At 40.3% G+C, this 25,970-nt stretch overlaps 1 long non-coding RNA gene across 1 annotated transcript; it reads right to left on the bottom strand.

Annotated features, from left to right (window-relative positions):
- Nucleotides 1–14,396: 14,396 nt before the first annotated feature.
- On the bottom strand, nucleotides 14,397–19,433 carry LOC144463760 (uncharacterized). The gene is made up of 3 exons (XR_013491768.1): nucleotides 19,348–19,433; nucleotides 14,928–15,174; nucleotides 14,397–14,462 (listed from the first exon to the last, which is right to left on the bottom strand). It is a non-coding gene; the product is annotated as an uncharacterized LOC144463760 (long non-coding RNA).
- Between the last annotated feature and the right edge of the window lie 6,537 nt (nucleotides 19,434–25,970).

Raw genomic sequence — 25,970 nt, forward strand, 5'->3', positions numbered from 1 at the left:
ACAACATATTTATGAATATATATATTTATCTATTGTAATTTCAAAGAAAAATTTAAAATTTTCAAAACATCTTTTGATTTATTTGTCTTTTCTAAATTATTTTCATTTCCTTAAAATACTTAATCTAAAACTAGTCTAAAGTTGCGGTAGGCCAGATGTCTGTAGCAACTGTAAAAAATGAATGGACTCTGGTCAGCCTTTCAGTTTTAACTGTTTTGTCATGAATGGGAATACCGTAATTGTATGTGCTCAAAAAAAAAAAAAAAAGAATCATGAAGATGGAAATAATTTGAGATTGTCAGAAATTTGCCTTATATCACTTCATACTTGCTGACCTTATATAAACCTTGTGCAGTGTATTAAAAATACTCAACTAACACCTGTATAAAGTGAGTTTCATTTCCTAAAACTGACCTACTGAGCACAGGTTCCTCCATCTCCCCAAATAACTGCAGGTAGGTGCCATACATGGCCTGCAGCACATAAGGGTTTAGGGCAACGGGTTCAAAACCTGGGTGCATTGTTATGCAGGCTGCTCCTCCAACCTGTTCACACCTGTGCATCACCTGCATGTCAAGAAAAGCAGCATATTTTGGGGGGTTTTATGCATATTGTATTAACGTGTGTGTGTGTGTATTTATACTGTTTATGTGTGTATTTATATAACACATTGCAATCTTTATTTGGGAACAATGCAGTCATGTCAAATTGAAATATCAAATACCGATAAAGCTTGTTTGGGCTCCGTTACCTTTGTCACCTCCCTGCAACAGACATTCTCTCTAGGAGAGAGATTTGTACAGTGACCACAGGTACACCTGTTGAAAATATAGATATGTGAGTGGCTAGCTAAGAAATGCAATTATTTTTTTATTTATTATTTTTTATTCTTTCTATCTATCTATCCATCCATCTATCCATCTATCTATCTATCTATCTATCTATCTATGACATGGTACAGTGGTGGAACAGGGCTGTTTGTATAAAAAATGTTATATTAATCTTAGACCATCAAAACAGATGGTCTAACATCAAAATCTTCACTAAAATCCAGCCACTACCAATCCGAGACATTTCCCATCCGCTCCTGCCCCTCCATGTCCTCAATCCCAGCCGCCTCAGTGCCCTCTTCCCGGGCTACCTCAGCACCGACTGGCTGTTGTAGCAGCTCGAATTGATATGGCTCTGGACCGTCATCCTGGCCGACAGGCGAGTCAAGAGGAGAGAAGTCCTCCACCTCAAATGAATTTTCAGGCGCAAAGGTGTCTACACTGTTATCTGAGTGGTTACTCATGGCTAGCTTGTCAGGGTCTGAATCATGGAGGTAGAATAGGCAGCATATCCCCCCAACCCCCCTCCCCTTTGAGTGGGAGTATTTGAAAATCTTCACTCTGCCCCCTTCCTCGCCACTCGCCTGCCCCCTCTCCCCCTCCCTCAGCTTTGCCTATCTTTTCTGAATTTTTTGAAATCAAGCTGTGGGCGGAGTAATGCCCAGAGAGGGGGGTTTAGTTCCCCTTTAAGGAAACTATTTTTTCCAAAAACTCTCAAACACACAATAACAGTGTGTAAAGCCTTACCTTCCTGTCCCTGCCAACAAGCCTCCACTCAAAAGGGTCTGACTTACATGACTTGACAAGCAATCTGGAAATCCATCGGTAACAAAAAAAAAAAAAAAAAAAAAAACTTTTTCTTTTTCTTCCTTTACCTCTGGAGGCACAGCCCGGAGTTTTTTGACTAACAGAAGTGCAGGAGCCTCGGCGATCACTCACGCCCTTCACTTCCGGCGGTGCCCCCAGGGAATCGCTGTGTTGTCTACAAATACTTTGAGTTTAGCTATATATCTTTCACGTCACTATATCACCGTGTAGACTAATCTGATGTTTGTTAAGTCTATAAACACAATGATTGAACAAATGTTACTATTTGAGGATTTGAGGATCATGAAGCATTAACTTCATTATTATAATAATCATAAATTTATAATCAAACTTAATTACAAGACCATAGTGATTTTAACAATCACAAATTTTTTCAGATTTCCTATGAAGATATAACCTGTTTTACACGTGACTGTACTGGGACTAGAAACTTTAAACTTACCCATGCTGGCTGCCACGCGGCGAAACTCTTGGCACATGAGGTCTTGCAGAACAACGTCGACGTTCAGACGAGGCATGAAGTCCTGGACAAAGACCTGTACAAAACAGTATCTCTTGTTACAAAAGTACTGTTTTCCCCCCTCAAAATTTTACAATCAAAGAATAGATATTTTTCTACCACACCTAATATAACGAAACTGCTCACAGTACCAACAATGATCTACTAGAAAATGAGCATACCGTTTGCCAGCGACTACAGGCGCTCAAAAGGAGCTTGCGGAAGTCAGCTCCTGCCTCGTCCACGGTTCTGCTTGCTATCAGGTTGTTGCTAGGGGCCATAACACAGACTGCGTCAGGCAGGGCTGGACTGGGACAAAAAATTGGCCCGGGCATTTTGAGCCTAGACCGGCCCACCAGGTACTGATGGAAAGACAATGAAGCCTATGAATGAAAACAGACTTTCTTGTGACACCACTTGTACACTGTCTTGTTGGCGTATATGTACTTGTCTAATAAATTTAAACCTACACCATCCTCCCGGTCCCATTATTCTATACAGTACTTACTTAGAGGAACCCAAAAGGCTGCTTGGTCTAGTGAACCTACTCAACAATGTAAATCATATGATGGGATCCTGAAAATAGGACAGAGAGGAACAGAGATGAGATAAATATTAAAATGTATAAATGACAGATTGTGATTTAGTGATATTTTCACAGACTATTTACTCACCATATCAATAAACACCTTAGACCTCCACAGCAGCAATACTCAGCACAGCAACACAGAATATTTCCTCAAACATGGAAACCTTTAAAAAGTGAAAGGAGACAGAGAGAGAAAGGTTGAGAAATAATGACACTTGATAGACTTGCTTAGATGATCACAGTGCTGGTATTTTTATTTTAGAAACATAGTTGCATCATGTATTCTATACAGTACTTACTTAGAGGAACCCAAAAGGCTGTTTGGTCTAGTGAACCTCCTGAACAATAAACAACGTATGATGGGATCCTGAAAATTGGACAGTGAGGAATAGAGGTGAGACATGATCATTGATGAATATTAAAATGAATAAATGACAGATTTAGTAATATTTTCATAGACTATGTACTCACCACATCAATAAACAGCACAGCAACACATAATACTTCCTCAAACATGGCAACCTTTAAAAAGTGAAGGGATATTTTAAATTGAACGGAAACATGCCCACAATAAAAAAAATACAGCTAATTATTGTCCATAAGAGTTTGCTGTTAAATGTCAGTAAAAAAAACAATTAGATAAAAATACAACTTATCTAGAATAAAGAGGATATTTATGCATAAAAGACAAATACATTTAAGTAGTTACTTTCAACTCCAAGCCACTTTTATGTTAATAAGCAGCATCACATCTCCTGGCAAATCCAAATTTGATTCAATTTAAATTATATCTGCAAGTGTAGAGAGTTTATGATGAATACTAGCCTAATCATTTGGTTTTACATGAACATTTTTGCTCTGTTGAGCTTTAGCTGTTTCAGAGTAAAAAATTACTGCATATGCACTTATATCAATTAATAGACATTGAAATATTTTACTACCTAACTAATAAAGACTATACTTAACTAACTAAATGAATAAAATAAAATTACTGAAGCACTAAGATCACTATCACTATATCATAGAAATAGCCCAGCAGTAGAGAAACCCCGTCATGCTGCTCAACAGCCAGATAAATTGTTAAATGGCCTACTCATAACTATGCTGTGTTAAGAGTTAGCAAGCACAACGAAAATAAACTATCAACCAAACTTGATTCATATCTGACCCAGGTAGACTGCAGTTCATCACTTCTTACCTGAAGTTCAAATTCCCCTCCAGTCGCACCGCCTGAGCCATCGTCATATAATGCGGCGGCCGCGGGTCTCCTCCTCCTGCCTCCCCCTCGCCTCATCCACCTGCTGACGGCCACCTCCGCCATCATTACCTGCTGCGGCTGCTTTGGATGCCAGTGCGGGTGCGGTCACTGATGCTGCCGCTGAAGAAGCTCCGCCATAGCCAGCAAACATCTGTGTTATTTTAACACATTTGGCAGCATCTTCCTAAAGGGCTTGTCTCTTTTTCTCTCTTATTTTTTCCGCACCTCCTTTGAGTTTCTTCTCAATTTTGTCAATCTCCTCTCTCTCTGTATGATTGATTGATTGGCAGCCGAGGCACAAGTGGGAGGGGGCATCGGCCCTCGGCTGTAATTGGTCCAGCCCAGAATCAATCATGACTAATGGGCCGATCTACCAGTTTTGTGTACCAATAGGTATCATAACATGACTAAACAAAAAAAAAAAAAAAAAAAAAAAAAAGGCCCGGCCCAAAATTACCACCGGTCCACCGTGCAAATACCCGGTATGCCAGTCCAGCAGTGATGGAAGAAAAGATGGTCTACGTCAGGAATGCCAGTGAGGGGAAGGTCAAAGTTGATTTTGTCGAGGTAAAAGCTGTCTCAAAGCCAGATGCTACAAATATAGCTGAAGCTGTGTGCAGTATAATGGACAGTGAAGTCAGCACTGATTGGAAGAACAAGCTGGTGGCCCTCACCACAGATGGAGCATCTGTAATGACAGGAGTAAACAATGGTGTAGTTACAAAACTGCGTGCAGAAAGACCATATGTGCTGGGGATCCACTGCATGGCCCATAAGCTCGAGCTCGCCTTTTCAGACGGAATAAGAAAAAATGTGATGGCCAGGAAAGTTGAGGACCTGTTGAGTGAGCTCCACATGAAGGCTTTGATGCCAACCAGAGTAGGTGGAACCCGGTGGCTACCACATCTCTTCAAAGCACTTGACCATTTTCTCAGGGGATATGCTGGCATTGTACGCCACTTAGAGAAGAAGGTATGTTAATTTATAGCCTACTAAAACCAGCAATGTAGATGGATAATTTAATGTTTGCTTTCTTTTTCTCTTCATCAGTTTTAAATGCTGTCTGTGATATAATGCAGTTGTTTTTTTTTGTAGTCCCAGGAGGCCACGAACATCAATGCTGTTCTGAGGGCAAAGGCCAAGGGGTTCCTCAACATAGCCAAGGATGGTGGAGTGCTCAGGTTTTGCTGCCTTCTCCATGACACCATCTATCAACTGAGCAACCTCTCCAAGTCACTGCAGAGGTCAGCGTCAACCCTGGCTGAAGCTCAGAGCTGCCTGTCCTCCACTCAGGCTGTCATAGAAAGGTACAAGTCAAGGTATGTATCATATATCCTACAATTTATGATTTGATTTTAGGTTGTGTTGGTATGTTTTCACCTCAGTATAAATAAAAATAAATAAATAAATAAAAAGATGCCCATCCATCTATCTCTGCACAACTATAGACCTGGGCCAAAGCTGAGAGCAGTGCTGGACACAGACACCTATAAGGGAGTCCTCCTGAAGTCTACTAATGCCGACCAGCATGACAAGGCAAAGAACGAGCTAATTGATTCTCTGTGTCGGTGCATCACTGCTAGATTTGATGATGTGAACAGTGGTGTCCTGCAGCTATGCGGCTGACCAGTTTCCAGTGCTGGCCAGAGGCAGACATGAGTTCAGGCTAGCAATTCAAATGTAATGAACAAATCTTTACGCATTTTATGTTTTAAGACAACTGCTTAACTTTATATTAATGTTTTCCCCTTTGTTCTCAGATTTTGGTGATGAAGAGGTAAACAAACTCATCAGTCACTTCCGACCTCTTCTGCTGTCTGCTGGAGTGGATGTGGAGTTGATCCCTGATCAATGGACAATTCTCAAGACTGAACTGTACTCAGCAGGATTCAGCCAAGGTACTTGAAAAATGATGTTTGAGAAAAAAAATCTCATACTGATGTACCTTAACAGTAGCATTTTTAAACAAGTGCTTGAAATGTTCCCAAGTTTCAGATAAGCTCTATAGAAATGTCTAATATTGTGAGCCAGTTTTATTTTGTTTATCAGGAATCAGAGTAAATGTCATTTGTTAAAGGCACAATCCAAATTTGTTGCCATCTTTTAATAACTAAAGTTGCATTTGAAAATGTATAATTTGTTTTGCAAGTGCATAATGCATATTGTCTGTCTGACCCTGCTACAGGAACCTTTGAGAAGACCTGGCCTACTGTGAACAGAATGCTGCGCCATCGGTGTCCTGACGTCCTTGATCTTTTTGATGCTCTCCTCACCATCCCTGCAACTACAGCTGACTGTGAAAGAGGGTTCAGTGTTATGAAGCAGGTAAAGAGTGACTGGTGCTCACGTCTGAAAGGTGAGACCCTCTCTGACCTCCTTAAAACCCAGTTGTGCTCATCTGACATCAAAGACTTCGATCCAAGCAAAGCCATTGACATCTGGCATGCTGACAGTTTGCGCTCACGCAGGCCTGAGTTTGTGCGCAAACACCGGACAAAAGGAACTGAGGGTGGCTCAGATTAAGATGGGGTCTCTGAAGAAATTAGTTTAGAGAGCTCTGAAGACATTTGATTCAGAAATGAAATGTTTGCACTTTCTGTGTATATTTTGTTGTATGTATTGTACTTTCTGTGTGTTTTTCAAGCCAACAATGTTAATAAAATGATCAAATGCATTCAGTGGCACTCATAATCTCTCTTATTTTCACCGGAAAAAATTTGGCTAGTGGAAATTCTGGCTGGTGATCAAAAAAGTTAATTTAGAACCCTGTATGTAGCCAAAGGAGATGCGTCCCTCTGGCATCATGACAAAACCATCTACAAGGGCTCGTAGATGGGAGGCTCCTACAACAAGAACAAACTGAAACAACAGAAAGGATACAATTAAAATGTAATTCCTTAAATCAAGAACTGTATTCTTAAAAATTCTAAAACAATAATACCTTCTTGCCTGGTGCTTCAGCTGGAATGACCAATTTGTGACTGCGTCCAGTCAGCGAGGAAATTGGCCACTGCAACACAGCATGGCAGTAACCAGTACCGCAGGCTATTTATAAACAAAAAAAGACAACAGATTGCAATTAAAAGTAACAGGCAAAAATATTTTACAATCATGCAACAACAATAAACACCTTACACATACAAGGAAAACATTTAATGAGAAATTAGTTGGCAACATACGTGCACAGGAGTTGGTACCAGCCTGTTGAGGTCCGAAGACCACAGTAGGGCGCTCTGCCATCCTCCTCCTAGCTGCCTGAGAACGGCATAAGGACTTGACACGAGGCATATTAAAATATATAAACACGACTGATTAATGGTGACATCACAAGACATTTTAGCCCCCAATAGGTGTACATTTACATTTTTTTTAAAAATACACCTAAAACTATGGAAACAGCGATCAAGGTATTCAGATCCTTTACTTACTGCTGACTCTAGGGGGTGTGCTGACTGCCATTTACACTGACTATGCATAAATACCTCATACAACCACACTTTAAAAAATTCATACTCTCTGTTTAAGTAAACCTACTAATACCACACAATGAAAATATTCTACTACAGGTAAAACTCACATTTAAAGATACATGATTATCACAAGCAAAGAAAGTTCGCTCCTTGGTATAACTCTCAAACCTGTAAGTTAAAACAAATATCGCGAAAATTTCAAAGGAATTGGCGATTAACCAAACTGGAAGAATCTCGTTTAATCTGGGCAGACTCAAAATGTATAAGAGGGGCCTCCGCAATGCCAGAGCAAACTATTACTCAACATTAATAGAAGAAAACAAGAATAACCCCAGGTTTCTTTTCAGCACTGTAGCCAGGCTGACTGAGAGTCAAAGCTCTATTGAGCCTTGTATTCCTTTAGCCCTTAGCAGTAATGATTTTATGAGCTTTTTTAATGACAAAATTCTAACTATTAGAGGCAAAATTCATGACCTCCTGTCCTCAGATAGTACCTATCTAACCTCAAACACAGCTGTAAGACCTAATATATATTTAGATTGCTTCTCCCCAATTTCTCTTCAAGAATTGATCGCAGTGATTTCTTCATCTAAATCATCAACGTGTCTCTTAGACCCCATCCCAACTAGGCTACTTAAGGAGGTCTTACCTTTAGTTAACAATCATATATTAGATATAATCAATATATCCTTATTAACAGGCTATGTACCACAGTCTTTTAAGGTAGCTACAATTAAACCTCTCCTAAAAAAGCCCACCCTGGATCCAGAGGTGTTAGCCAACTATAGACCAATATGTAATCTTCCATTTCTTTCAAAGATCCTTAAGAAAGTAGTCGCAGACCAGCTGTGTGATTTTCTCCATGATAATAATTTATTTGAGGAATTTCAGTCAGGATTTAGAGTGCATCATAGCACTGAGACAGCACTAGTTAAAATTACAAATGACCTTCTGATTGCTTCAGACAAAGGACTCATCTCTGTACTTGTTTTATTAGATCTTAGTGCAGCATTTGACACAACTGACCATCAAATTCTGCTACAGAGACTGGAACACTTAATTGGCCTAAAAGGTTCTGCACTAAGCTGGTTTAAATCTTATTTATCTGATCGTTTTCAGTTTGTTCACGTTCATAATGAGTCACATCCTTACGTACTAAAGTTTGTTTTGGAGTTCCGCAAGGTTCTGTGCTCGGACCAATCCTATTTACTCTATATATGGTTCCTTTAGGTAACATCATTAGAAATCATTCTGTAAATTTCCATTGTTATGCAGATGATACACAGTTGTATTTATCTATGAAGCCAGAAGAAAGTAATCAATTAACTAAACTTACATAATAATTACATAATAAACTTACATAATTGTCTTAAAGACATAAAAACCTGGATGGGCACCGATTTCTTGATGTTAAATTCAGACAAAACTGAAGTTATTGTTCTTGGCCCCAAACAACTCAGAGACTCTTTATCTGATGACATAGTTTCTCTAGATGGCATTGCTCTGGCCTCTAGCACTACCGTAAGAAACCTCGGAGTAACATTTGATCAAGATTTGTCTTTTAATTCTCATTTAAAACAAACCTCATGGACTGCATTTTTTCATCTGCGTAATATTGCGAAAGTTAGGCCTATCCTGACCTGAAAAGATGCAGAAAAATTGGTCCACGCTTTTGTTACCTCAAGGCTGGATTACTGTAACTCTCTATTATCTGGTAGCTCTAATAAGTCCTTAAAAACTCTCCAGCTAATTTAGAATGCAGCAGCACATGTACTAACAGGAACTAAGAAACCTGATCATATTTCTCCTGTTTTAGCTTCTTTGCACTGGCTCCCTGTAAAATCCAGAATTGAATTTAAAATCCTACTGTTAACTTATAAAGCTCTAAATGGTCAAGCTCCGTCATATCTTAGAGAGCTCATAGTGCCATATTATCCCACCAGAACTCTACGCTCAGAGAATGCAGGGTTACTCGTGGTCCCTAAAGTCTCCAACATTAGATCAGGAGCCAGCGCTTTCAGCTATCAGGCTCCTGTCCTGTGGAATCATCTTCCTGTTGCGGTCTGGGAGGCAGACACCGTCTCCACATTTAAGACTAGACTTAAGACTTTCCTCTTTGATAAAGCTTATAGTTAGGGCTGGCTCAGGCTTGCCTTGTACCAGCCCCTAGTTAGGCTGACTTAGGCCTAGTCTGCCGGAGGACCCCCTATAACACACCGGGCACCTTCTCTCCTTCTCTCTCTTTCTCTAGTGTCCTATTACTGCATCTTGCTAACTCGGCCATTCTGGATGTCACTAACTCGGCTTCTTCTCCGGAGCCTTTGTGCTCCACTGTCTCTCAGGTTAACTCGTATTGCAGTGGTGCCTGGATAGTGTGACGTGTGTGGTTGTGCTGCTGCCGTGGTCCTGCCAGATGCCTCCTGCTGCTGCTGTTATCATTAGTCATACTTCTACTGTTATTATACACATATGATTATTGTCACACATGTATACTATCAGATATTAATATATTATTATTAATTATAATATTATTACTTTCATTAATGTTGTTGTAAGCTACTGTCATTACCATCTGTCCTGCATCTCTCTCTGTCTCTGTCTCTCTCTCTGTCTTTCTCTCTTTCTGTCTCTTTGTCATATGGATTACTGTTCATTTATTATGTTGATCTGTTCTGTACGACATCTATTGCACGTCTGTCCGTCCTGGAAGAGGGATCCCTCCTCAGTTGCTCTTCCTGAGGTTTCTACCGTGTTTTTTCCCCGTTAAAGGGTTTTTTTTGGGGAGTTTTTCCTTATCCGCTGCGAGGGTCATAAGGACAGAGGGATGTCGTATGCTGTAAAGCCCTGTGAGGCAAATTGTGATTTGTGATATTGGGCTTTATAAATAAAATTGATTGATTGATTGACAAGAAGGGAATATATTGTTTAAAAAAGTAATCTGGAATGCTTTTCATTATGTAAAGAAAGAGTTTCACATTAAGAACAAACAACACTGTTACACCGCTTTTCTTTATGATAGATACAACTGTGCACCTTCGTCATAAGTCCCTCTGTTTCACCAAATTTAGACAGAGAGACTTAACTGTTGTCTCCTTAACACAATAAAACACAACATAATTTAAAATCAACATAAACAAACAAACAAACATCACCACAACAGTATTAGCTAGTTTTTCCACTGTTCCAACAATCACCAGTTCTGTTTTGGTCAAAATTCATCTATAATTCACAGAGTTAAATGTGTGTCACTGGCCAGAAGTCCGTTCCAAAACCAGTAATTTTCCATTATAAAGCATTTTACAACACACTTCATTCAAACTGCACAATAACCAAATGAGTACAACAACAGACATTTGTTAGCTTTTCATTTCTCTTTTACTTTAATAAAACACAGTGACATCAACCTAACAGTCAGCTTCACCACAAAACAAAACCGGTGGACAGCTGCTGCCGCGCGATTTTCAAATGATGCGTTTCAATCCGCTTTGCTGTGGGACAGTCGGTCGCTATTCTGCACATATCTATGTTGTAAACAAGTGAATGCATAAAGATAGAGAGCTAATAAACAAGCTCCGTCAAGCCTGTAAAGAAATAACATTAACATTTTGATAGAATTGTGCACTTTCCTCATATAAGTCCCTCCTTTCATGAAATTTAGACAAAGGACCTTTACTGTTAGTTGCTTCCTAAAAGCAGTAAGACACACTTAATACAAAATCAATAAACAAACAAAAATCACCCCAACAGTATTTGCTAGTTTTCTCACTGTTCCAACGATCACCAGGTCTGTTTTTGGTCAATATTCAACCATAATTAATGGACTCAAATGTGGGGAAAAAACTGCTGTCTCTGCACCACAGTCCATTCACTAAACCAGCAAGTTTTTCCTCATAAAGCATTTTACAGCACACTTCATTCAAACTGCACAATAACCAAATAAATACAACAACAAACGTTTGTGAAGGCTTTTCATTTCCCTTTTACTTTAATAAAACACACTTACACGACCCTAATAGTCGCTTCACCACAAAACAAAACCGGCGGGCAGCTGCTGCCGCGCGATTTTCAAATGATGCAAACCGCTTTGCTGTGGCACAGTCTGTCCGCTATTCTGCACATATTAATGTTGTTAACGTGAATGCAGGAAGACAGAGAGCTAACGAACGAGCTGTACAAACATAACATGAACACTTTGTAGCTCAACTGTCTGAAATAAAAATCACTTACCGTGCGTCCACCACAAGTCCTCAAGGGAATCCAAATGGAAAAAACGAAGTTTAATCCAAGCCTCAAAGAAAGAGCTGCAAATCACGGCAAATAGCTGCAAATGTAGCTCTTGGTCTCCACTAAACTCTCCTCTCACTCACTCTCTCTCTCTCTCAATCTCTCCTCTCAGTCTCAGTGGCTATGGTTACATGATGGCTTCTCATTCGGAATGAAATAAATCTGAATGAAATCATTCGCAATTAAAGTCTTTCCAGGTAGTTTACATGGGAAATATTCATTCCGAATGAGGGTTTACATGGGAGATCAGTTCAATCGCCTTTATTCAGGTCTGTGCAAGGTTTGGGCCAGGGAACGTTTCTGATTGGATAGGGGGCGGGGCGGATGTTACGTGTTTACGTTTCCCGAAAGAAAACACTGTAGTCCTCGCTCCGGATAACAAGATGCTTGACGACGCCGTTCTTAGTGCCTTTTTCGGGCGTGTTTTGCTTATATTCTTGAAGCAGCAGTACGACAACAACCTTGTTCTGCTAATGCTTCATCTGTTGAGGAGGAGAAGGGAGGTAGAAGGTCGAAGAAGGGAGATAGAAAACCGTGCTGTGGCGAATGGAATAGTGATGTGACGTTTGCGAACGATCCGAGTCTTTGAACCGGCTCTTTGAAGTGAACGAGTGAACCGGCTCTTTAGAGTGAACGAGCCAGTTCCTAATTCACGTTGTGTTGATGACCCCCCTCGGTTAGAAACGAAAGGTAGGAAGCTAACCCACTATCAGCACTTGCTTGTATTGGCAGGCTTGTTGTTTATAAAGGGCGTTGCTATGGCTACACCAAACTTTATATGTGCAGGGTCTATTCTGGGTCCACGTTACAATATCTAGATCATGTGATGTGATAAATCAGCAATGCGATTCGTCGTTGAACTCACTAACACCCACCCTCCACACACACACACACACACACACACAGCAATACCCCCCCAAAAAAAAAGAACGAACGAACTGCATCTTTGAACCAGCTCTCACAAGTGAACAAGAAATCCTATCACTAGAATGGAAACCGGTGAGTGCAATGAGTCCGACTGCTCTATCTCAGCCCGTTGCTATGCAGCCCGTTGCTATGCGCGCTATATACGTCATCGCGCCAGAAGGGCAAGGAAACGAGCATGCGCAGAAAGACTGGAATGAACTTAAAGAGGAATGAGTGTATACATGCACACAAAATTCTTTCATTCGGAACCCCTTTAATTGGATTTAATTTTCGATCGGAATTACCGTTTTTCAATCGGAATGACTGTTTACATGGCCACTTTTAATCGGAATGGCCTTTCATTCCGATTAAAAGTGGAATTAAACTGTGCATGTAAATGTACTGAATGTCTGCTCTCAATATCGATCCTCTCTCCTCTCAATCGCATGTGAGCCTACCGAATCTACGAAACAATGGACAACTCCCTTATGTTGGAGCCTCCTATTTATAGCTTCACCTGAGCGTCAGTCAAAAATTCAGTTCAACCAATCAGGAGAGTCGTAAGGGAGGGGGCGAGACGACAGTTGCATTGCAAAGCTGCAGGAGATGCAAAGTAGGACATACTGGATTCCCTTCCTTGAGCAGAAGTTGTCAAAATAAACATCTTCTTGCGTTTAAATATGGTTTTACAACACAGAATAATATATTTACATGGTGTTTAAATTGTAAATCAATAGTACACTTAACGTTATTTGGTATATTAAAAACTAACAATAAAACTGATTTTAGACAAACAATTATACAATACAAAAACTTTATAACTAATGACATAGTCTGTAGCATTAACAATCTTACAGTGTATCAGTCTAACAGTTACAGTGCACCATTTAATTAGTGACTTTTTATCCTGGACTGTATATTAACCTTTAAATAGCACTCATAATATTGAATGAAATGTTTTATATCTTAACCTTAACCCCCAAAAGGACCACAGCAAAGATAAATTACTCACAACCTGTTGATCAATGATGATATGCTGTTTGCTTTATTTATATTGTATTGCCAGAGACAATGACTTGTTGCCGTACTGGATTCATAAAACACTTGTGGAGTTTGTACAATATTTCTGCAGTGGCATGATACTTAACTACCATACCTAACAGAGTAATTATGTTTTACTACCCTAATAAGCCATTAATTCCCCAAATCAACTACTGTTTCTTTACCTTTCCATGTTTATTTTAAGTCAGTGTATACAAATCTTTAATTGAAATAGAGTAAAACTGCAGTGACTGTGTTTCAAGTCTGTTTCATTTTTAGTGCCACTTGTTGGCCATTTGATGGTACTACAGCTTACAAAGTGCCATTGTATAAACCTAGTCTTTTTGGAAACAAAATTATACTTTTTTGATTGATTTTATATACAAAATGGTAGAATCCCATAATGTACAGGGTAAATGTCATGGGTACACAGCTTCCTGTAGTGGTTATCTGTGTTATATTACTCGCAGATTCCCTTTCAGGAGCTAAAAGACAAAAATTATTTGGATATCCAAATTCCCAAATGAAAAGTCCATCTGGTCCTATTATTGTTCAGCATTTGTAGAATCTATGTGCTTTCTGTAATTTCTATCTACTTATGTACACATTTAGCCAAGAAATTGCTGAATACATTTAGTGACCAGAAACCACATAAAACACTTTAACAATGAAATTATTTTATTTTATAACTAATTGGCAAGACTTTCACCTTCCAGTTCGCACCCTGGCTCAGCATTAGCCGCACCATGATCTTCATCTGCATGGACAGAAAAATAAAAACACTCAGTACTACATTATTGCCACATTGTTAAAGACATAGTCAGTTGTCTATAAGGTGAATTACTGGATTTCAAATGTTCATCTTTTTTACTTTTCTGTGAAGGTCCCAATAATAATTGCTCTTAGTGTACTGTTATATTTCACCTACACTTCGGAGTAAAATGATTGAAGACTACTTAATTTTTTAATATTAAATTCTTATTGAACAAATAACACCCAAGGGAGAAACTCCAAACGACCAGCTGTGTAACTTAACCACTCACTCACTCACTCACTCACTCACTCACTCACTCACTCTGTGACAGTTTTAACGCTAGCCTCTGCTTCCTGGGGTTCAGACAAAAACCAAATCGTATTAATGCTGTAATATTATCACACAACCACACCAACTCAGTCATGTCTTAGGTAACATGCAAAACAAAACTGAGCACAAATACTCAACCTCAAAACTGGCCAGCCCCTGCAAAATTTCCACCTGCTGGTGGAGGTCATTAAGCTGCAGCTGGAGGTCCCTCTCTCTTTCCTCCGCCTTTCTGAGGGCAGCCTGTAGGACTTGGTTCTGCTGCTGTGAGGCCCTGCTGCACCAGGTGGTGCACCAGGCGCACCAGGGCCTGTAGCAGCTTCCCATTGGTCTGGCAGCACTGCTCATAGAGCTGCTGCCATGGCACTGCTGGATCACCACATGCGTACTGCAAAAACAAAACAATGTAGAAAAATGTAGAAAAACATGACTGAGCACTTACACAAATGATTCATGACAAATGGGCAAAATCACATCTAGCTAAACATTTATTTATATATGAGTGGATTTTAAATGCTGGAGGAAAAAAAATAACAGCCTGTTTCATCAGAAGCACACTTACTTATGTCCCAGATCAGAGCAAAATTGTTTTTCAATGACACATGCATGTTTCATAACATTTTAAAATTGTGTCCCCATTTTTTGTCAACACTGTCACACATTCATTAAGATGTAATAAAATCAGACATTGTCAGGGACAACCACCTCTTGTTACATTCCACTTGTGCAGAGTGAATTAATGTCAAACAGACAGTGGCAAACCCTGTAGTTTTACAACTTTTTATATCATAATGTTAATATTTCCTGTGTCAAAACCTTGATTTCAAGTTTTCCACTAAGGATTTCTGAGAAAAATATTTGAAATGTTGGCATCATTTTATTTCCCTTAAGCTGGCTCTATTTCCATCTAGCATCAACAGAAAATAAAACATCTACAACATGAACTCCATTTGTTTTGTTTAAAAATCGCCTAATGTGTCAACAGCGTTGATGTCCATTCCCTCAAATTTTCCATATAACAGTAACAAGAGGCAAATCTGACACATTTACATTAATTGAAATAATTTTTTTCTTCATGCAACACAGAAATGCAGCTGTGTTTTTCTGATAATGTTTAAATACTTAATATGTGACATGACAGCATTTGTTTGTTTTGTGGATAGATGATCATCACCTTTATCAGCTATATGCCCATTTTGGTAATATTTAGTTATAACATGTAGAGGAATTAGTGCTTATACAATTAAATGTATTCAGTGTCATAACTTGAGAACCCTCTACCCTTTCAGGTGTCAGTCTCATAATGCACTGTTTGTTCTCCATGAATAAAACCCTTGATACAAAATGAAATCTATTTGTATAAAACTTTTTTACAACCTGAAAGTACCCCAGACCATTCAAACATACTGAGTAGTCCTCTCAAACATCTGGCAGGACAAAATTGTACCCTGATCTAGAGGCCGATCTAACGCCATTTTGAGGTAGTCGGCTTAGGCCGATCCCTGTGCTCACGAGGCCGATGACCAGAAGAGAAACCTTAAAACAGTGTTAAACAGCACAATGTTGATGTTCTTGAACGTGCCCTAACACTGACGTCGTAGGCTTCCCACAGGTGCAGCAGAGCAGACTGTTTCTCCATCTCCTCTCATCTCTCCGTTATTCACGTGTAGTGTTGGTGCTGCGATCATAAATAGACTGGAATACCGAACAACTCACGCCAGTCAAACGTACTTGAAGGCTGTGTGTGTCTCCAACATGTTGACAAGTAGCGATGGTGTTTGCATTGCATTAGAAAATGCACTGGAAACAGTGAAAGCAACATGCAACAAGTGCCCGTGAGGTGTGGGGCTAATGTTTGCTAATCAGGGAAGCACCGCGGGTACTCATTCACCGTCTCCAGTGCATTTTCTAATTGCCTATACCGAACACAAATATAAACGGCTAAGTGCTAGGAGTTGTCCGTTATTCACGTGTAGAATTGGTGATGCAGTCATCATAAAGGGGCTGGAATACCTTATTAACATGTCGGAGATACACACAGCCTTCAGTTGCGTTTGACTGGTGTGAGTTGCTCGGTATTCCAGTCTGTTTATGATAGCAGCAGCAACACTACACGTGAATTACGGAGAAACAGTCTGCTCTACTGCACCTGTGTGTAGCCTCCGCTCTTTGAGCCAACCAGGACGCTGACGTCAGTGCTAAGGGCACGTTCAAAAACACCAACATTGTCCAACAGTTTAACACTCCTTTAAGGTTTCTCTTCTGATCAGCGCACGTCTATTTCTGTTTGGATGTCATGGCAACAGTGCAGTAGAGTATAAGACAGAATCAGTGGAAATATTAGCGGCAGTAACAACCAGAGATGGAACCAAGTCACACATGTGCAAGTCTCAAGTAAGTCTCAAGTCTTAACCTTCAAGTCTCAAGTAAGTCCCAAGTCATTTTTTCTCAGTCAAGTCAAGTCACAGGTTATGTCAAGTCAAGTCCAAGTCAAGTCACCTTATTATTGTAATTTTACCTGGTGAATCTGATCTTAGCTATATATACAACACCTCATTAACTCAGCTGTTAACCCAAATCAACTTCATATGCTGTTTTTAACTAAAAGTTACTTCATTTTAAAATCTAAAATTTATTTCATGAACTGTTTTAACATATTTATTCCATTTTAAATTAATGAAGTTAACCAGTTAACTTAGGTTCGGGAGCAGGGTCACGCCTCAACCACACCTCTAATCACCTAACAAGCCTACTCATACCAGGCCAATCCATCCAGCCCTGTTTGTCTCAGATCTCTCATCCCGCCCACCCTTTCCCCTTCTATTCATCATCCCCACTACTCCTCTCATCCCTTCCAATTCTATCTAGTGCATATCTCTCCCATATCTCATTCTAGGTACAGTCCGGGGGTCCATAATCAGCTTGGGCGGAAAACGCTGAGACGGAACCCCCACACTGAGTCTCCTTCTGCCCAGCGTCCAGCGTACCCTCCGGACCAGCCTGGCTGACGACACCCTCCATCCATCCTCGCCCCTCCCCTCCACATCCACTCACCATGAACATCATCTCATACCTCAGAACATTCATTAAAATGTTAACTTCATATTGTTGTGGCGTGATCCTTGCTAGTGAATATTTACTTACTTTGCTAAGTTTTAAACCCATATTTATGTCATGATCTGTTTTTAAGCATTATCTACTTTGTTTAGCTACTAGTGTTTTAGCGTGTAATAATTACTCAATTTTAAAACCATTACTTCATTTAGTCCATCTCAAACAGTATTCACTCAACTTTACAACCTAAATCACTTGGGTTACTCAGTTTTAACCAAAGTTTAGGTGACTTCTATCGCTGCAATGTTTACTTTGCGACCCCCATGCGCGCACGTGCGCACACACACACACACACACACACACACACACACACACACACACACACAAACCAAGGCAGCGGCCAAAATCACCCATTTAGCTCATTTAACCCTGTGTTGCTCGTTCATGAAACGTACAGCCGGTCTTGTGATGAACCGGTCAGAATGTTCACTCACGTTTTCTGGGGCTAATGTTAGCAAATAAATTAGAAAACAAGTTCCAACAAACCGAATAACACTCAAGTCATTCAAGTCATTGTGTCTCAAGTCAAGTCCCGAGTCTTTAACGTCCAAGTCCGAGTCAAGTCTCAAGTCTTTTATTTTGTGTCAAGTCAAGTCACAAGTCATCAAAACAGCGACTCAAGTCAACTCGAATCCAAGTCACAATGACTCAAGTCCCCATCTCTGGTAACAACAGAATAGTGAGTGAACATTAACCCTGTGCAAGTTTTAGCATCAAAACAATGGAGAACATATTGGCACAGTAACGGAATAGTGAACATAATTGCTGTGCAATACGTATTTATAAGTTTCCCAGTTCCCAGTCCCAGTGATTACCAAAACAATTTTTTTTTAAAGATATTTTTCTGGGCATTTTAGCCTTTAATTGACAGGACAGGTGAGTGTGAAGGGGGGAGAGAGAGGGAGGGAGTGACATGCAGCAAAGTGCCACGGGCTGGACTCGAACCCAGGCCGCTGCGGCAACAGCCTTGTACATGGGACGCCTGCTCTACCACTAAGCCACCAACGTCCCACCAAAAACAAATGTAACTAATTTGGTAACTGCAACACAAGCATGCTCATGTTATGAAAGAGGGAGGGAGAGAGAGGGTGAGAGGGGGAGAGAAAGAGAGAAAGAGGGTGGGAGGGAGAGAGGGGGAGAGAAAGAGGGTGGGTTATTGTTTTTTAAGTTTATACAGTAATTTCTGTAAATGTTTTCTCAGTGATGCTACTGTCAGCTGATAATGCAGCTGTTATTAGGTGCACTAAAACACTTAGTGTTTTTTTTATTTAGTCAATTCATTTGAATTTTTGCCTTCAAATTATAACACACACATTCTTGTTTTAGCTTCTATTACTATAACAGTTCATTTTAGAACAATTTTGCCCTTAAGTCAAGACTGTTCTGAATTTCAGGACGTCAGGTCATCCTCCAACACAAACTCCAACACATTTACTGTAATACTTACAGCCAACAGCTGAGCGCTCTGCCTCAGCCCCTCAACCTCCTGATGCTTGGGGAACTTGGTGGGTGAGGTGAAAGATGCCATTGTCTGATGAACAACAGAACACAGTACTAAATAAATCAACCACACACAATAATTGCACTATTAACACAAAACACATGCAAACCAAAACCACACACTGCACTAAAAAAAAATTGCTAGCAGTTTGCATCTACAAACTAACTTTTAATCAAATAAAAGAAATGACGGTGCAGGATTAGCTGGGTAACATCAAAGTTAACTTTTAATTAAGAGCAGTAATAAGTTTCCATGACTGGCAGTCACACAGAGTGTAAAACATAACCCTATATCGTTCTGAAAATCAAGAACAACCCAAAAACGGGATAAATATCTATGTACAGGGCTGCCCCTGACCAAATTGGGGCCCTAAGCGAAATTTTATTTGGAGGCCCCCATCCCAAATGTATCATAGGTACAAAATGACCGGACAACAACTTGCCATTTAACTTGACAACCTTTACTGGCAATAACAAATGTACTGTAGATACAGTAGTTTGGCTATATGAGTCAAATAAAATAAAAAATTCAACCTGAAATAAATAAATATTAAATAAAAAATAACTTCAAACTGAAATAAATAAATAAACAAATCTGAGTCACAAATAGCCATCAATTACTCATCAAAAGAAAATAACTTCCACGACCTCAATCCCCCACCCTTGATTAAACACTGGAAATAAAATGAAAGAGGGAGACAGGTTTTTCCTATTTAATCTTATTTTGTTATATTTCTCCCTCTCCCCTCTCTGGAGGCGTCCGATCTCCCTCAGCCCTCCGCCTCTCCCACCTTAATTAAACACTGGAAACAGAAATAAAATACAGAGACATTCTTTTCTATTTTCATCTTATTTAGCTCTATTTTTCCCTCTCCCCTCTCTGGGAGCATCCGACCTCCCGGCCCGCACATACCCCCGAGGCTCGGGTCTCCCCCTCCGTGGAGCCTGCCTGCCCGCCCGCCCTCCCATCCCCGCAAACACTCCTGAGGCTCTTTTGGACGACATGGCGACAGCTCTTCACCTGCTGCAGCTCTGCAAGTGCCTGCCAGCGCACCCCTCTTATTGTTCAGATGTCAAGTGCTGTCAATCATTGCAGCGACGCATGGGCGGTCAGGTCTCTTCTCTCCTTCCTCGAGCTGATTCTACGCGCGCCTCACGGTAGCGCATGTGCGCATCCATTGCGCATATGCGCAAATGCGTTCCCTCGCGCAAAATGTGGCTCCCCATGGAAGATGAGGCCCTACGCACAGCACATGTTCTGCGTTTAGGGAGGGGCGGCCCTGTCTATGTACAATCAATATAGGTACACACCTTAGCCCTACTTACCTTTCGTTCTCCTAATAAAGTGCCGAAGTCACGCCCCTTCCGGTAGAGCTCATGGGACCTTAGATCGGAAAAAATATGAATGGCAGTGAATGGGGAAAGCAATATTATCTTTTGTTCCCGTTTGAGTTGCGACATGAAATCTAAATATGTTGTTAATGAATTTAAAACATACATTTTAAGGTCAAGAAAATCATACTTTGTGGTAAAATGAGCTCATGAGCCCATGAGCTCTACCGGAAGGAACGTGACTTCGGCACTCTATCCACTCTCAATGGTACGCAATTAATGAGCCGAGAAGGACGAGGGACTGACCCGCCCACTTCTCCCTATGATTGGCTAGTACTTGTTACCTTTGTGATAATGGATTGGTTAAATTAGGTAATAACGTCTGTCTAAACCAATCAGAGGCAGAGTAAAGCAAATTATCCCATCATTAACCTATGATTCGACCACTGGCATACTGCGATTTTTAAAATAAATAGCCGCAATAATATTGCCATGTAGCTAACCTAGCTAATGCACTAGCTAGCTATAGCTAATAGCTGACATGTAGAGACAATCATAGACATATATACATAGACGCCACATTGACTGCTGCTGCCAATTGGAGGGGCGTGCCTAAAAAGCCGTCATCTTGATACAGTGCCACTCGCTCCTACAGTGCATTATGTCTATAGAGGAATGACATGTTTGCACTATTAAAGTGATCATAAATTGCTCAATTGTTAACATATATTCATGCAGGTTGTTTGTTACAAACATCAGACATAGGGGGTCCTAAATGAACGAACTAGTCCTAGAGATTTCATCCGATCCACTTCAAAGCTTGGTCTGTCCCACCCCAAGACCTTGAAGATGAAAAGTTATCAAAAGCTTGAGTTTTCGTCAATGCGTGTGACCGTGGGATGGCGTCAAAGTTAGCCACTAAACAGGAAGTAGTTTATAACTCCAGCATACATGGTCCAATTTTGGCCAAACTTCTCAAGATAGAGTGCCGAAGTCACGCCCCTTCCGGTAGAACTCATGGGACCTTAGATTGGAAAAAATATGAATGGCGGTGAATGGGGAGAGCAATATTATCTTTTGTTCCTGTTTGAGTTGCGACATGAAATCTAAATATGTTGTTAATGAATTTAAAACATACATTTTAAGGTCAAGAAAGTCATACTTTGTGGTAAAACTGTTGAGATATAAGCTTTTAATTAGAAAGACTCAAGAGTACACAGGAGGAGGTCGCATATGTGACGTCATAGCTTTCGCTCGCTTCCTGCAGCTTGGCAGACATACACATGTTTTGTTGTTGGGTCCCATAATCTGCCAAACTCGTCCTCTCTTCTGATAGCTTGAAGCCATTTTGTCCTCCTTTGTGGTTCCGTTTTATTATTTGGTAAAATGTAAAACTTTAATTGGTGATTTTTTTGTTTATTTGCGGTGCAAAAGGGCACACGGCAACTCTTCGGCATTGTGGCTAATGGCAGAGACCGGTTTGTTTTCCCCCTCAGCTCTAACCAGATGTGACGTTTGTGGGCGTTCCCCTCATTGCCAACTGTATCTATGGTCTACTCCAAACAGGAAGTCGCCCATTTAAACTTTTCATTTTGGTGGCAATTTTGTGATTTCCACAACTTTGTATTTTAACAAATTCCTCCTACAGATTTTGTCCAATCAACTTCAGATTTGGTACAGATCATCCTGAGACCATGCTGATCAAAAGTTAATAAAAGCTTTTCTCTATGTCAGGGGGCGTGGCCGCTATGGCGCCTCCCTCGCCTTCAAATACGTTTGGCTTCTTAAAGGCTTCAGCGACCTCATATCCTCATGAAAATTGACACACAGGTCAAGAATGGCAAGCTCTTACATCTGATAGGGGCGTTGCCCATGGGGGGACAAAATGCTTCTATAGCCCCCCCTTGAAATTTTCACAACCCCTCCCCATAGGGTTTTTTTGGAGTACGAAGATGAAACGTCACACCACGTCAGGGTTAATTTACTCCGAGTTTTCACATAACCGCTTCAGTGAAGCGTGCCGCTGCCCCCCCAGTGGCGCGGGAGAGCGAGGGCCCGATCACAGCTGCTTGCAGCTTTAATTATTATTATTATCTTTAACATACTCAAAAACTCTCCAATTTTTGTGTGCTCTGTGGCCCCCGTCAAAATTTTGGTGTGATATTGCTTTTGTTGGTGGACGGGAAAAAATGACTTGGCCACGCCCCTTAAACAGCAGCCCCCGCAGCATGTCTCACCGACATGCACGAAAATCAGTACATACCTGTATCATGCCCAGATGCACAAAAATGTCTCTTGGAGCCATTGCGTGAAGGTGCTCGGGCCCGTTCATCGCTGCCTGCAGCTTTAATTAGGGGTCCAAGCCTGCGGTACCTGGGGAACACGTATGCAAGCAGATGCGTTTCCCAGGACCAGCGATGCTGGGAAACTTATTGTTTTTGTTCAGATTTTTATTATTATACATCTTATTGTTTTTCCGTAAATAAAAGTGGTGCTGCAGGCTACACCGTGCAAGAGAGGGCGGTGCAATTTGGAGGGTTGCCCCTCATGAAAAACTGCTATTAAATTACTACACAAAACCTATTCGTGTAGTAGTGGCTGTGTAGTCACCTGTAGTAACTGTGTAGTAAATCTGTAGTTTATACACTACTCATGACACACCAGTAGAGTTTTGTAGTAAAACAGTAGTGTTTCCAGTAGTAACCAAGCAGAGTAGTGAAAGAGCTGTTAAAACACTACTGCTTCATTACACAGGCATTTAAATAGTGATTATGTAGAGATTTTACTACTTGCTTGTATAGTAAATGTGTAGTCACAACACTACAGCAACACTGCATATTTTAGTGATCAATTAGATTTTAGTGCTTGAATATACATACTTGATGTGTATACACACATAGTTTTTCATGAGGCTCTGTGTGTATCTTAAATAGTGTTCAGAATAGACAACAAGAGCCTACTGTAAAATTGTTTTTTGTTTTTTATATATAGAAGCGAAGGTAATTTCTCAGGGATTTCATTTTGGGATATTCCACTGTTCATTCATATACATTTACAATTCAATAAAATTAAAGGATATTTGTGATATAATACAGTAACTGAAAACACAACAGAAATTTTTTAATTGAAATGATTTATTAATTTATAATTATACAACCACACACACAATTTAAAAATACAGTTGTAGCCTGGTGAAATTAAACCAGCACAGGACACAGAAATATCTTTTGGAGTCTTTAATCTGAATAATAGAATATGGTGTTCAGCAAATAAAAAGAAATAATAACAGTTTCCAAATAAAAGTGGCAGACTGTCCTCTGCCCTATCTGCAGTCCTTGTAGATAAATAAAAATAAGCAATTGTTTAAGTCTCTAAGAGGAGACAGAGCTATAATCGGTCAGATGTGACAACTGTTTTCCTGTTGGACTACTCAGGAAACACTGCCCTGACAATTATAGTGAGATAAGAGTAGGAGGATGAAAATGTGTACATATGTGTAAGTTGCCCAGACGCACAAAAAAGTATCTGCCACCAATGCTCTACTCCAAACAGGAAGTTGGCCATTTTGATTCAAATTTTTCAATTTGGCATTGATTTTGTGATTTCCACACCTTGTAATTTAACGAACTGTACAGATACAAAAACAACAATCAGTAGTCATTTATTTTTTTTAGTTTTGTCAACAACTCCCTTTCCATGTCTGTGTTTCCAATTTGCTGCAACATTATGGGTAACATTAATAGCCTCTAGACCCTGGGGACCTGGGGGTCAGTGATGACAGCTTCTCTGCCTTTTGTTGGACGTGGTGGAGGTGGAGGTGGAAGTGACCACCACCTGTGCTTTTTTCCACATGTTCATCTACTCAACAGGATGTTAGGAGACTAGATGTGTGGTAATCAGCATCTGTTGGTGGTAAAAGCTACTCAAACTGAAATAGCGACTGAGTAAACTTTTACTTTGTTTAATATGTGGAATATGAATAAAACCAAAGTGAGGAGCAATCATGGGTCTGTTTTTAAATTTCATTTTCACCCAATTATTAAAAACATTGAACAACATTTAATGACTTTATCAAAGGCTAATATAAAGAGAAAGTGATGTTAAATTTAATATGAGTTACGCATTAACTCTGTCAGTGATTCTTTTTATGACCGTAGCTGTGTATTTCTCCCCTGTTGTTGTGGTGAATCATAGTATCGGAGCTCCATTGATGATGGCTTTATCACTAAGATGCTCAAGTCAAAAATGTCTTATCTTTTGACTGCTTGTCTCTGATATCTCCTAACAGTTTTCCAAGAAATTTCTGATATTTACTTTGAAACCGATGCTATATTGCTGCATACTCTGTAGTTCTTATGCACAGAGCATGGCTGGCAGTGAATGCTTGAAAGACACAGCAACAGTAACCAAGGGAGCGGGGCTTAGCTAAGGATCATGTTATCCAATGACATTCCGTTTGGAGCCTCCACCTTGTTCCCCGGCGCTGCGTTGTGATTGTTTGTCCCTCTTCACCGAAGGACACGGCAGTCATTACGGTAAGTGGTAGGAGCTTGCTTGTAGCGTAGTTATTTTGTAAATGTTGCTCGTGCTTCTGACATTATATGTGGGTTTGTATGCTATATAAACTATGTGTGTACCTACATTATATCAATTGGAATATATTGTCACTAGCTCAGCTCGATACCGTAGCAGTTCGTTAGCGTAGCCGTTCGTTAGCAAAGCGGCTAGTTAGCGTAGCGGCTAGGTAGCGTAGGACTTACTTAGCCCCCAGCATCCTTCGATTCAGCAGGAGAGTGCGGTATTTTAGGTGTTGCGTTAGCTCACACTGGTTGTTTTTAAAATGTGGAATATTCAGTGGCAATGTTTTGCCATTAGCTTAGCTTAGTAAGCTAGCGTAACTTAGCGGGTAGTTAGCGTAACGGCTAGTTAGCCGCCATTGTTCTCTGACTCGGCCAGAGAGTGATGTGTTAGGGGAGAGGGGTGTCGAACGGAGCATTTTTTCATATTTCCCTCTCTGCACAGAGATGCAGAGATGATTGGCTTTGTCAATCAAAAAAGTGTATCAGTTGTGTGTGTGTTTGTGTCAGCTGCTGTTAATGTCAAATCATTACTAAATTATCAGTTTGATTTTAATATGCTTAATAACTGGGTCTTTATACTTTTAGATGCCCCGTGGCAAGTCCTACCGTCGCTCTGAGGCGGCTAAGTGGAGGATGGCGGAGTGACAGTTGGCCTCCA

Source organism: Epinephelus lanceolatus, chromosome 6 (assembly GCF_041903045.1).
Source record: "Epinephelus lanceolatus isolate andai-2023 chromosome 6, ASM4190304v1, whole genome shotgun sequence".
NCBI lineage: Eukaryota > Metazoa > Chordata > Actinopteri > Perciformes > Serranidae > Epinephelus > Epinephelus lanceolatus.